Here is a 15,123-nt window from a genome sequence, read left to right as displayed (position 1 = left end):
TACATGCGCAAGTTAGTGCAGTTGTGATATTGCCTATAACGACCCGCGCTAACTTCAGTGCATAACTTGTAATACAATACATGCGCAAGTTAGTGCAGTTGTGATATTGCCTATAACGACCCGCGCTAACTTCAGTACGTAACTTGTAATACAATACATGCGCAAGTTAGTGCAGTTGTGATATTGCCTATAACGACCCGCGCTAACTTCAGTACGTAACTTGTAATACAATACATGCGCAAGTTAGTGCAGTTGTGATATTGCCTATAACGACCCGCGCTAACTTCAGTACGTAACTTGTAATACAATACATGCGCATGTTAGTGCAGTTGTGATATTGCCTATAACGACCCGCGCTAACTTCAGTACATAACTTGTAATACAATACATGCGCAAGTTAGTGCAGTTGTGATATTGCCTATAACGACCCGCGCTAACCTCAGTACGTAACTTGTAATACAATACATGCGCAAGTTAGTGCAGTTGTGATATTGCCTATAACGACCCGCGCTAACTACAGTGCATAACTTGTAATACAATACATGCGCAAGTTAGTGCAGTTGAGATATTGCCTATAACGACCCGCGCTAACCTCAGTACGTAACTTGTAATACAATACATGCGCAAGTTAGTGCAGTTGTGATATTGCCTATAACGACCCGCGCTAACTACAGTGCATAACTTGTAATACAATACATGCGCATGTTAGTGCAGTTGTGATATTGCCTATAAAGACCCGCGCTAACTTCAGTACGTAACTTGTAATACAATACATGCGCAAGTTAGTGCAGTTGTGATATTGCCTATAACGACCCGCGCTAACTACAGTACATAACTTGTAATACAATACATGCGCAAGTTAGTACAGTTGTGATATTGCCTATAACGACCTGCGCTAACTTCAGTGCATAACTTGTAATACAATACATGCGCAAGTTAGTGCAGTTGAGATATTGCCTATAACGACCCGCGCTAACCTCAGTATGTAACTTGTAATACAATACATGCGCAAGTTAGTACAGTTGTGATATTGCCTATAACGACCCGCGCTAACTTCAGTGCATAACTTGTAATACAATACATGCGCATGTTAGTGCAGTTGTGATAGTGCCTATAACGACCCGCGCTAACTTCAGTGCATAACTTGTAATACAATACATGCGCAAGTTAGTGCAGTTGTGATATTGCCTATAACGACCCGCGCTAACTTCAGTGCATAACTTGTAATACAATACATGCGCAAGTTAGTACAGTTGTGATATTGCCTATAACGACCCGCGCTAACTTCAGTACATAACTTGTAATACAATACATGCGCATGTTAGTGCAGTTGTGATATTGCCTATAACGACCCGCGCTAACTTCAGTGCATAACTTGTAATACAATACATGCGCAAGTTAGTGCAGTTGTGATATTGCCTATAACGACCCGCGCTAACTTCAGTGCATAACTTGTAATACAATACATGCGCAAGTTAGTACAGTTGTGATATTGCCTATAACGACCCGCGCTAACTTCAGTACATAACTTGTAATACAATACATGCGCATGTTAGTGCAGTTGTGATATTGCCTATAACGACCCGCGCTAACCTCAGTACGTAACTTGTAATACAATACATGCGCAAGTTAGTGCAGTTGTGATATTGCCTATAACGACCCGCGCTAACTTCAGTGCATAACTTGTAATACAATACATGCGCAAGTTAGTGCAGTTGTGATATTGCCTATAACGACCCGCGCTAACTTCAGTACGTAACTTGTAATACAATACATGCGCAAGTTAGTGCAGTTGTGATATTGCCTATAACGACCCGCGCTAACCTCAGTGCGTAACTTGTAATACAATACATGCGCATGTTAGTACAGTTGTGATATTGCCTATAATGACCAGCGCTAACTTCAGTGCATAACTTGTAATACAATACATGTGCAAGTTAGTACAGTTGTGATATTGCCTATAACGACCCGCGCTAACTTCAGTGCGTAACTTGTAATACAATACATGCGCAAGTTAGTGCAGTTGTGATATTGCCTATAACGACCCGCGCTAACTACAGTGCGTAACTTGTAATACAATACATGTGCAAGTTAGTGCAGTTGTGATATTGCCTATAACGACCCGCGCTAACTTCAGTACGTAACTTGTAATACAATACATGCGCAAGTTAGTGCAGTTGTGATATTGCCTATAACGACCCGCGCTAACCTCAGTGCGTAACTTGTAATACAATACATGCGCATGTTAGTACAGTTGTGATATTGCCTATAATGACCAGCGCTAACTTCAGTGCATAACTTGTAATACAATACATGTGCAAGTTAGTACAGTTGTGATATTGCCTATAACGACCCGCGCTAACTTCAGTGCGTAACTTGTAATACAATACATGCGCAAGTTAGTGCAGTTGTGATATTGCCTATAACGACCCGCGCTAACTACAGTGCATAACTTGTAATACAATACATATGCAAGTTAGTACAGTTGTGATATTGCCTATAATGACCCGCGCTAACTTCAGTGCATAACTTGTAATACAATACATGTGCAAGTTAGTACAGTTGTGATATTGCCTATAATGACCAGCGCTAACTTCAGTGCATAACTTGTAATACAATACATGTGCAAGTTAGTACAGTTGTGATATTGCCTATAACGACCCGCGCTAACTTCAGTGCGAAACTTGTAATACAATACATGCGCATGTTAGTACAGTTGTGATATTGCCTATAACGACCCGCGCTAACTTCAGTGCGAAACTTGTAATACAATACATGTGCAAGTTAGTACAGTTGTGATATTGCCTATAACGACCCGCGCTAACTTCAGTGCGTAACTTGTAATACAATACATGCGCAAGTTAGTGCAGTTGTTATATTGCCTATAACGACCCGCGCTAACCTCAGTGCGTAACTTGTAATACAATACATGCGCAAGTTAGTGCAGTTACGTATTGCCTATATGACCCGCCCTAACTTCAGTATGTAACTTGTAATACAATACATGCGCAAGTTAGTACAGTTGTGATATTGCCTATAACGACCCGCGCTAACTTCAGTACATAACTTGTAATACAATACATGCGCAAGTTAGTGCAGTTGTGATATTGCCTATAACGACCCGCGCTAACTTCAGTGCGTAACTTGTAATACAATACATGCGCATGTTAGTACAGTTGTGATATTGCCTATAATGACCAGCGCTAACTTCAGTGCATAACTTGTAATACAATACATGTGCAAGTTAGTACAGTTGTGATATTGCCTATAACGACCCGCGCTAACTTCAGTGCGTAACTTGTAATACAATAAATGCGCAAGTTAGTGCAGTTGTGATATTGCCTATAACGATCCGCGCTAACTTCAGTGCATAACTTGTAATACAATACATGCGCAAGTTAGTGCAGTTGTGATATTGCCTATAACGACCCGCGCTAACTTCAGTGCATAACTTGTAATACAATACATGCGCAAGTTAGTGCAGTTGTGATATTGCCTATAATGACCCGCGCTAACTTCAGTACGTAACTTGTAATACAATACATGCGCAAGTTAGTGCAGTTGTGATATTGCCTATAACGACCCGCGCTAACTTCAGTACGTAACTTGTAATACAATACATGCGCAAGTTAGTGCAGTTGTGATATTGCCTATAACGACCCGCGCTAACTTCAGTACGTAACTTGTAATACAATACATGCGCATGTTAGTGCAGTTGTGATATTGCCTATAACGACCCGCGCTAACTTCAGTACGTAACTTGTAATACAATACATGCGCAAGTTAGTACAGTTGTGATATTGCCTATTAGACCCGCGCTAACCTCAGTACGTAACTTGTAATACAATACATGCGCAAGTTAGTACAGTTGTGATATTGCCTATAACGACCCGCGCTAACTACAGTGCATAACTTGTAATACAATACATGCGCAAGTTAGTGCAGTTACGATATTGCCTATATGACCCGTGCTAACTTCAGTACGTAACTTGTAATACAATACATGCGCAAGTTAGTGCAGTTGTGATATTGCCTATAACGACCCGCGCTAACTACAGTGCATAACTTGTAATACAATACATGCGCAAGTTAGTACAGTTGTGATATTGCCTATAACGACCTGCGCTAACTACAGTGCATAACTTGTAATACAATACATGCGCAAGTTAGTACAGTTGTGATATTGCCTATAACGACCCGCGCTAACCTCAGTACGTAACTTGTAATACAATACATGCGCAAGTTAGTGCAGTTACGTATTGCCTATATGACCCGCGCTAACTTCAGTACGTAACTTGTAATACAATACATGCGCAAGTTAGTACAGTTGTGATATTGCCTATAACGACCCGCGCTAACCTCAGTACGTAACTTGTAATACAATACATGCGCAAGTTAGTACAGTTGTGATATTGCCTATAACGACCCGCGCTAACTACAGTGCATAACTTGCAATACATGCGCAAGTTAGTACAGTTGTGATATTGCCTATATGACCCGTGCTAACTTCAGTACGTAACTTGTAATACAATACCTGCGCAAGTTAGTGCAGTTGTGATATTGCCTATAATGACCCGCGCTAACTACAGTGCATAACTTGTAATACAATACATGCGCAAGTTAGTGCAGTTGTGATATTGCCTATAACGACCCGCGCTAACTACAGTACATAACTTGTAATACAATACATGCGCAAGTTAGTGCAGTTACGATATTGCCTATATGACCCGTGCTAACTTCAGTACGTAACTTGTAATACAATACATGCGCAAGTTAGTGCAGTTACGATATTGCCTATATGACCCGTGCTAACTTCAGTACGTAACTTGTAATACAATACATGCGCAAGTTAGTGCAGTTGTGATATTGCCTATAACGACCCACGTTAACTACAGTGCATAACTTGTAATACAATACATGCGCAAGTTAGTGCAGTTACGATATTGCCTATATGACCCGTGCTAACTTCAGTACGTAACTTGTAATACAATACATGCACATGTTAGTGCAGTTGTGATATTGCCTATAATGACCCTCCCTAACTTCAGTGCGTAACTTGTAATACAATACATGCGCAAGTTAGTGCAGTTGTGATATTGTCTATATGACCCGCCCTAACTTCAGTATGTAACTTGTAATACAATACATGCGCAAGTTAGTGCAGTTGTGATATTGCCTATAATGACCCGCGCTAACTACAGTACATAAATTGTAATACAATACATGCGCAAGTTAGTGCAGTTGTGATATTGCCTATAACGACCCGCGCTAACTACAGTACATAATTTGTAATACAATACATGCGCAAGTTAGTGCAGTTGTGATATTGCCTATAACGACCCGCGCTAACTACAGTACATAAATTGTAATACAATACATGCGCAAGTTAGTGCAGTTGTGATATTGCCTATAACGACCCGCGCTAACTACAGTGCATAACTTGTAATACAATACATGCGCAAGTTAGTACAGTTGTGATATTGCCTATAACGACCCGCGCTAACCTCAGTACGTAACTTGTAATACAATACATGCGCAAGTTAGTGCAGTTGTGATATTGCCTATAACGACCCGCGCTAACTACAGTGCATAACTTGTAATACAATACATGCGCAAGTTAGTACAGTTGTGATATTGCCTATAACGACCCGCGCTAACTTCAGTGCATAACTTGTAATACAATACATGCGCAAGTTAGTACAGTTGTGATATTGCCTATAACGACCCGCGCTAACTACAGTACGTAACTTGTAATACAATACATGCGCAAGTTAGTGCAGTTGAGATATTGCCTATAACGACCCGCGCTAACTTCAGTACGTAACTTGTAATACAATACATGCGCAAGTTAGTGCAGTTGTGATATTGCCTATAACGACCCGCGCTAACTTCAGTGCATAACTTGTAATACAATACATGCGCAAGTCAGTACAGTTGTGATATTGCCTATAACGACCCGCGCTAACTTCAGTGCATAACTTGTAATACAATACATGCGCAAGTTAGTACAGTTGTGATATTGCCAATAAAGACCCGCGCTAACCTCAGTACGTAACTTGTAATACAATACATGCGCAAGTTAGTGCAGTTACGTATTGCCTATATGACCCGCGCTAACTTCAGTACGTAACTTGTAATACAATACATGCGCAAGTTAGTACAGTTGTGATATTGCCTATAACGACCCGCGCTAACCTCAGTACGTAACTTGTAATACAATACATGCGCAAGTTAGTACAGTTGTGATATTGCCTATAACGACCCGCGCTAACTACAGTGCATAACTTGCAATACATGCGCAAGTTAGTACAGTTGTGATATTGCCTATATGACCCGTGCTAACTTCAGTACGTAACTTGTAATACAATACCTGCGCAAGTTAGTGCAGTTGTGATATTGCCTATAATGACCCGCGCTAACTACAGTGCATAACTTGTAATACAATACATGCGCAAGTTAGTGCAGTTGTGATATTGCCTATAACGACCCGCGCTAACTACAGTACATAACTTGTAATACAATACATGCGCAAGTTAGTGCAGTTACGATATTGCCTATATGACCCGTGCTAACTTCAGTACGTAACTTGTAATACAATACATGCGCAAGTTAGTGCAGTTACGATATTGCCTATATGACCCGTGCTAACTTCAGTACGTAACTTGTAATACAATACATGCGCAAGTTAGTGCAGTTGTGATATTGCCTATAACGACCCACGTTAACTACAGTGCATAACTTGTAATACAATACATGCGCAAGTTAGTGCAGTTACGATATTGCCTATATGACCCGTGCTAACTTCAGTACGTAACTTGTAATACAATACATGCACATGTTAGTGCAGTTGTGATATTGCCTATAATGACCCTCCCTAACTTCAGTGCGTAACTTGTAATACAATACATGCGCAAGTTAGTGCAGTTGTGATATTGTCTATATGACCCGCCCTAACTTCAGTATGTAACTTGTAATACAATACATGCGCAAGTTAGTGCAGTTGTGATATTGCCTATAATGACCCGCGCTAACTACAGTACATAAATTGTAATACAATACATGCGCAAGTTAGTGCAGTTGTGATATTGCCTATAACGACCCGCGCTAACTACAGTACATAATTTGTAATACAATACATGCGCAAGTTAGTGCAGTTGTGATATTGCCTATAACGACCCGCGCTAACTACAGTACATAAATTGTAATACAATACATGCGCAAGTTAGTGCAGTTGTGATATTGCCTATAACGACCCGCGCTAACTACAGTGCATAACTTGTAATACAATACATGCGCAAGTTAGTACAGTTGTGATATTGCCTATAACGACCCGCGCTAACCTCAGTACGTAACTTGTAATACAATACATGCGCAAGTTAGTGCAGTTGTGATATTGCCTATAACGACCCGCGCTAACTACAGTGCATAACTTGTAATACAATACATGCGCAAGTTAGTACAGTTGTGATATTGCCTATAACGACCCGCGCTAACTTCAGTGCATAACTTGTAATACAATACATGCGCAAGTTAGTACAGTTGTGATATTGCCTATAACGACCCGCGCTAACTACAGTACGTAACTTGTAATACAATACATGCGCAAGTTAGTGCAGTTGAGATATTGCCTATAACGACCCGCGCTAACTTCAGTACGTAACTTGTAATACAATACATGCGCAAGTTAGTGCAGTTGTGATATTGCCTATAACGACCCGCGCTAACTTCAGTGCATAACTTGTAATACAATACATGCGCAAGTCAGTACAGTTGTGATATTGCCTATAACGACCCGCGCTAACTTCAGTGCATAACTTGTAATACAATACATGCGCAAGTTAGTACAGTTGTGATATTGCCAATAAAGACCCGCGCTAACTACAGTACGTAACTTGTAATACAATACATGCGCAAGTTAGTGCAGTTGAGATATTGCCTATAACGACCCGCGCTAACTTCAGTACGTAACTTGTAATACAATACATGCACAAGTTAGTGCAGTTGTGATATTGCCTATAACGACCCGCGCTAACTTCAGTACGTAACTTGTAATACAATACATGCGCAAGTTAGTGCAGTTGTGATATTGCCTATAACGACCCGCGCTAACTACAGTGTGTAACTTGTAATACAATAAATGCGCAAGTTAGTACAGTTGTGATATTGCCTATAATGAACAGTGCTAACCTCAGTACATAACTTGTAATACAATACATGCGCAAGTTAGTGCAGTTACGTATTGCCTATAACGACCCGCGCTAACTTCAGTACGTAACTTGTAATACAATACATGCGCAAGTTAGTGCAGTTGTGATATTGCCTATAACGACCCGCGCTAACTTCAGTACGTAACTTGTAATACAATACATGCGCAAGTTAGTGCAGTTGTGATATTGCCTATAACGACCCGCGCTAACTACAGTGTGTAACTTGTAATACAATAAATGCGCAAGTTAGTGCAGTTATGTATTGCCTATAACGACCCGCGCTTACTTCAGTACGTAACTTGTAATAAAATACATGCGCAAGTTAGTGCAGTTACGTATTGCCTATAACGACCCGCGCTAACTACAGTGTGTAACTTGTAATACAATACATGCGCAAGTTAGTGCAGTTGTGATATTGCCTATAACGACCCGCGCTAACTTCAGTACGTAACTTGTAATACAATACATGCGCATGTTAGTGCAGTTGTGATATTGCCTATAATGACTCGCGCTAACTACAGTGCATAACTTGTAATACAATACATGCGCAAGTTAGTACAGTTGCGATATTGCCTATAATGACCCGTGCTAACCTCAGTGCATAACTTGTAATACAATACATGCGCAAGTTAGTACAGTTGTGATATTGCCTATAACGACCCGCGCTAACTTCAGTGCGTAACTTGTAATACAATACATGCGCAAGTTAGTGCAGTTGTGATATTGCCTATAATGACCAGCGCTAACCTCAGTACATAACTTGTAATACAATACATGCGCAAGTTAGTGCAGTTACGTATTGCCTATAACGACCCGCACTAACCTCAGTACGTAACTTGTAATGCAATACATGCGCATGTTAGTGCAGTTGCAATATTGCCTATAATGACCAGCACTAACCTCAGTACGTAACTTGTAATACAATACATGCGCAAGTTAGTGCAGTTGTGATATTGCCTATATGACCCGCGCTAACTTCAGTGCATAACTTGTAATACAATACATGCGCAAGTTAGTGCAGTTGTGATATTGCCTATAACGACCCACGCTAACTACAGTGCGTAACTTGTAATACAATACATGCGCAAGTTAGTACAGTTGTGATATTGCCTATAACGACCCGCGCTAACTTCAGTATGTAACTTGTAATACAATACATGCGCAAGTTAGTACAGTTGTGATATTGCCTATAATGACCCGCGCTAACTACAGTGCATAACTTGTAATACAATACATGCGCAAGTTAGTGCAGTTGTGATATTGCCTATAACGACCCGCGCTAACTACAGTACATAACTTGTAATACAATACATGCGCAAGTTAGTGCAGTTGTGATATTGCCTATAATGACCCGCGCTAACCTCAGTGCGTAACTTGTAATACAATACATGCGCAAGTTAGTACAGTTGTGATATTGCCTATAACGACCCGCGCTAACTTCAGTACGTAACTTGTAATACAATACATGCTCAAGTTAGTGCAGTTGTGATATTGCCTATAACGACCCGCGCTAACTACAGTGCATAACTTATAATACAATACATGCGCAAGTTAGTGCAGTTACGATATTGCCTATAATGACCCGCGCTAACCTCAGTGCGTAACTTGTAATACAATACATGCGCAAGTTAGTGCAGTTGTGATATTGCCTATAACGACCTGCGCTAACTACAGTGCATAACTTGTAATACAATACATGCGCATGTTAGTGCAGTTGTGATATTGCCTATAACGACCCGCGCTAACTTCAGTACGTAACTTGTAATACAATACATGCGCAAGTTAGTGCAGTTGTGATATTGCCTATAACGACCTGCGCTAACTACAGTGCATAACTTGTAATACAATACATGCGCAAGTTAGTGCAGTTGAGATATTGCTTATAACGACCCGCGCTAACTTCAGTACGTAACTTGTAATACAATACATGCGCAAGTTAGTGCAGTTGTGATATTGCATATAACGACCCGCGCTAACTTCAGTACGTAACTTGTAATACAATAAATGCGCAAGTTAGTGCAGTTGAGATATTGCCTATAACGACCCGCGCTAACTTCAGTACGTAACTTGTAATACAATACATGCGCAAGTTAGTTCAGTTGTGATATTGCCTATAATGACCCGCGCTAACCTCAGTACGTAACTTGTAATATATGCGCAAGTTAGTGCAGTTGCGATATTGCTTATATTTACCCATGCTAACTGCGATATTGCTTATAATGACCAGTGCGTAACTTGTAATAAAATACATGCGCAAGTTAGTGCAGTTGAGATATTGCTTATAACGACCCGCGCTAACTTCAGTGCGTAACTTGTAATAAAATACATGCGCAAGTTAGTGCAGTTGAGATATTGCTTATAACGACCCGCGCTAACTTCAGTACGTAACTTGTAATACAATACATGCGCAAGTTAGTGCAGTTGTGATATTGCATATAACGACCCGCCCTAACTTCAGTACGTAACTTGTAATACAATAAATGCGCAAGTTAGTGCAGTTGAGATATTGCCTATAACGACCCGCGCTAACTTCAGTACGTAACTTGTAATAGAATACATGCGCAAGTTAGTGCAGTTGAGATATTGCCTATAATGACCCGCGCTAACTACAGTGCATAACTTGTAATACAATACATGCGCAAGTTAGTGCAGTTGTGATATTGCCTATAACGACCCGCGCTAACTACAGTACATAACTTGTAATACAATACATGCGCAAGTTAGTGCAGTTGTGATATTGCCTATAATGACCCGCGCTAACCTCAGTGCGTAACTTGTAATACAATACATGCGCATGTTAGTACAGTTGTGATATTGCCTATAACGACCCGCGCTAACTTCAGTACGTAACTTGTAATACAATACATGCTCAAGTTAGTGCAGTTGTGATATTGCCTATAACGACCCGCGCTAACTACAGTGCATAACTTATAATACAATACATGCGCAAGTTAGTGCAGTTACGATATTGCCTATAATGACCCGCGCTAACCTCAGTGCGTAACTTGTAATACAATACATGCGCAAGTTAGTGCAGTTGTGATATTGCCTATAACGACCTGCGCTAACTACAGTGCATAACTTGTAATACAATACATGCGCATGTTAGTGCAGTTGTGATATTGCCTATAACGACCCACGCTAACTTCAGTACGTAACTTGTAATACAATACATGCGCAAGTTAGTGCAGTTGTGATATTGCCTATAACGACCTGCGCTAACTACAGTGCATAACTTGTAATACAATACATGCGCAAGTTAGTGCAGTTGAGATATTGCTTATAACGACCCGCGCTAACTTCAGTACGTAACTTGTAATACAATACATGCGCAAGTTAGTGCAGTTGTGATATTGCATATAACGACCCGCGTTTACTTCAGTACGTAACTTGTAATACAATAAATGCGCAAGTTAGTGCAGTTGAGATATTGCCTATAACGACCCGCGCTAACTTCAGTACGTAACTTGTAATACAATACATGCGCAAGTTAGTTCAGTTGTGATATTGCCTATAATGACCCGCGCTAACCTCAGTACGTAACTTGTAATATATGCGCAAGTTAGTGCAGTTGCGATATTGCTTATATTTACCCATGCTAACTGCGATATTGCTTATAATGACCAGTGCGTAACTTGTAATAAAATACATGCGCAAGTTAGTGCAGTTGAGATATTGCTTATAACGACCCGCGCTAACTTCAGTGCGTAACTTGTAATAAAATACATGCGCAAGTTAGTGCAGTTGAGATATTGCTTATAACGACCCGCGCTAACTTCAGTACGTAACTTGTAATACAATACATGCGCAAGTTAGTGCAGTTGTGATATTGCATATAACGACCCGCGCTAACTTCAGTACGTAACTTGTAATACAATAAATGCGCAAGTTAGTGCAGTTGAGATATTGCCTATAACGACCCGCGCTAACTTCAGTACGTAACTTGTAATAGAATACATGCGCAAGTTAGTGCAGTTGAGATATTGCTTATAACGACCCGCGCTAACTTCAGTGCGTAACTTGTAATAAAATACATGCGCAAGTTAGTGCAGTTGAGATATTGCTTATAACGACCCGCGCTAACTTCAGTACGTAACTTGTAATACAATACATGCGCAAGTTAGTGCAGTTGTGATATTGCATATAACGACCCGCGCTAACTTCAGTACGTAACTTGTAATACAATACATGCGCAAGTTAGTGCAGTTGAGATATTGCCTATAACGACCCGCGCTAACTTCAGTACGTAACTTGTAATACAATACATGCGCAAGTTAGTTCAGTTGTGATATTGCCTATAATGACCCGCGCTAACCTCAGTACGTAACTTGTAATATATGCGCAAGTTAGTGCAGTTGCGATATTGCTTATATTTACCCATGCTAACTGCGATATTGCTTATAATGACCAGTGCGTAACTTGTAATAAAATACATGCGCAAGTTAGTGCAGTTGAGATATTGCTTATAACGACCCGCGCTAACTTCAGTACGTAACTTGTAATACAATACATGCGCAAGTTAGTGCAGTTGTGATATTGCATATAACGACCCGCGCTAACTTCAGTACGTAACTTGTAATACAATAAATGCGCAAGTTAGTGCAGTTGAGATATTGCCTATAACGACCCGCGCTAACTTCAGTACGTAACTTGTAATACAATACATGCGCAAGTTAGTTCAGTTGTGATATTGCCTATAATGACCCGCCCTAACTTCAGTACATAATTTGTAATACATGCAAGTTTGTGCAGTTGTGATATCGGCTATAATGACCCGCACTAACTTCAGTGCGTAACTTGTAATACAATACATGCAAAAGTTAGTGCAGTTGCGATATTATCTATAATGACCCGCTCTAACTTCAGCACCTAACTTGTAATACAATACATGCGCAAGTTAGTACAGTTGCCATATTGCTTATAATGACCCAAGCTAACTTCACTACGTAACTTGTAATACAGTACATGCGCAAGATAGTGCAGTTGTGATATTGGGGGATAATTATAAAAGCGTCAACTGAAAATACGCTGGAATTCTGCGTCGTAATTGTCGCAAGATTGATCCTCCATAGTTATCAAAGCTTCAACATTGGCAAATGTTGAAATTTGTGTCATAACATACGATCCTGCGATCTCAATCTGACGCATATCGATGCAAGTTGAAAACCCGTACAATACATACACCTAATCTAATAGCCCTATCAAAATAAAAAAGCCCCCCCCCAATAAACTCCCCCTAGCCTACAATAAACTATCAATGGCCCTTAAAAGGGCCATTTGCGGGACATTGCCCCCAAAAAATCAGCTCTTTTACCTGTAAAAAAAAATACAAACAACCCCCCCAACAGTAAAACCCACCACCCACACAACCAAACCCTTCAAATAAAATCCTATCTAAAAAAACCTAAGCTCCCCATTGCCCTGAAAAGGGCATTTGGATGGGCATTGCCCTTAAAAGGGCATTTAGCTCTTTTTCTGCCTAAACCCTAATCTAAAAATAAAACCCACCCAAAAAACTTAACACTAACCCCCGAAGATCTACTTACAGTTTTTGAAGACCGGACATACATCCTTAGTCCTCAGCAAAGCGGGCAGAAGTCTTCATCCAAGCGGGCCGAAGTCTTCATCCAAGCCAGCAGAAGTTTTCATCCAGACGGCATCTTCTATCTTCATCCATCCATCCAACTTGAAGTGGACCACTGCAAGGCCCTGCAAAAGAAAAAAAGTGTTAACCACACCGAAACAGGTAACATAACAACATAAACACTCCATACTAACTTAGCAGTGGGATAAGTTAGGATAAGTCTCACATATAACTGATATGTTAGGATAAGTCTCACATATACCTTTTTGATTTCCACCTCCCTAGTGCCTTGATATGATCAGCTGACCAGCCTAAAGCCACTGCTGTAGTAGCTGCCCCAACTCTAAATGAATGAGGTGCGATAGTATGGGGACTCAACCCTGCCTTTTAAGCAGCCCATGCTAATGCCCTTTGGAATTGAAATTTCGTGAGAGGGGTACCATCCCGATGAATTAGAAACCTAAGATGACCCACTGGACGCACGTCCGATAATGCTTTCAATAATGCATAAGGGCAACTTAAAGTTCCCTGGTTTGTAGGGAGTGACAGCCATGCCCCCCTACTTTCCTGATCCACTTTGGATCTAGGGATACATAACAATATCCCATTTTCAGCAAATCTCACATTAATAATACCCCTCCCACTTTAGCAGTCACCGGTTATGGGTTCCCTAAAGTCCAGACGCCTTACCTCTGACCTCCCCCAGCCCCGTAGAATTTGGCGAACCAAAAACGTCTTGGAAAAGTCTGTCAGTGTAAACAACTTACAGAAGGATACGGCTGTTAATCTAGCTGTCACCGCCACCTTTTTCACTTGTCTACCCCTGAGCTCCGCAAGCCATCGCAACAATCAATCTTGCTCACCTGCGCAGGATGAAAATCCCTGAACCTCGCAGAAAAAAAACATTCCTCCTAATACCTTACATATGATTTCCAGGTGGAAGGTGCCAGGTAAGCATTCAGTAGCAGTATCAGTGAATGCCATCCAGTGCCACCTGCCAAAGGAAAGGAGGACAGGGAACACCATGAGTTGTGGCGTTAGGCGCAAGCTTCTTAAAAGTATTCCATTGAAAATGAGAAATCACATCAGCTATGATATTAGAAACCCCAGGGACATGCCGCGCCTGAATCTCAATGTTCCGCTTAAGGCATCCCAAGACCAGAATCCAAAGATATCTTACCACAGCTGGGGATGATGAGGAAAGTCTATTGATAGCAAAGACCACACTTATATTGTCTTTCCAAAAAACAACTGATCTATCCCTCAGTTCGTCACCTCATAGTTCCAGAGCTCCCAGTATGGGGAAGAGCTCTAGGAGACAAAGATTCCTGG

The sequence above is a fragment of the Bombina bombina genome, chromosome 6 (assembly GCF_027579735.1).
Source record: "Bombina bombina isolate aBomBom1 chromosome 6, aBomBom1.pri, whole genome shotgun sequence".
In the NCBI taxonomy this organism is placed as follows: Eukaryota; Metazoa; Chordata; class Amphibia; order Anura; family Bombinatoridae; genus Bombina; species Bombina bombina.
The sequence above is the reverse complement of the archived record's forward strand: the minus strand, read 5'-3'. Positions refer to the sequence as shown.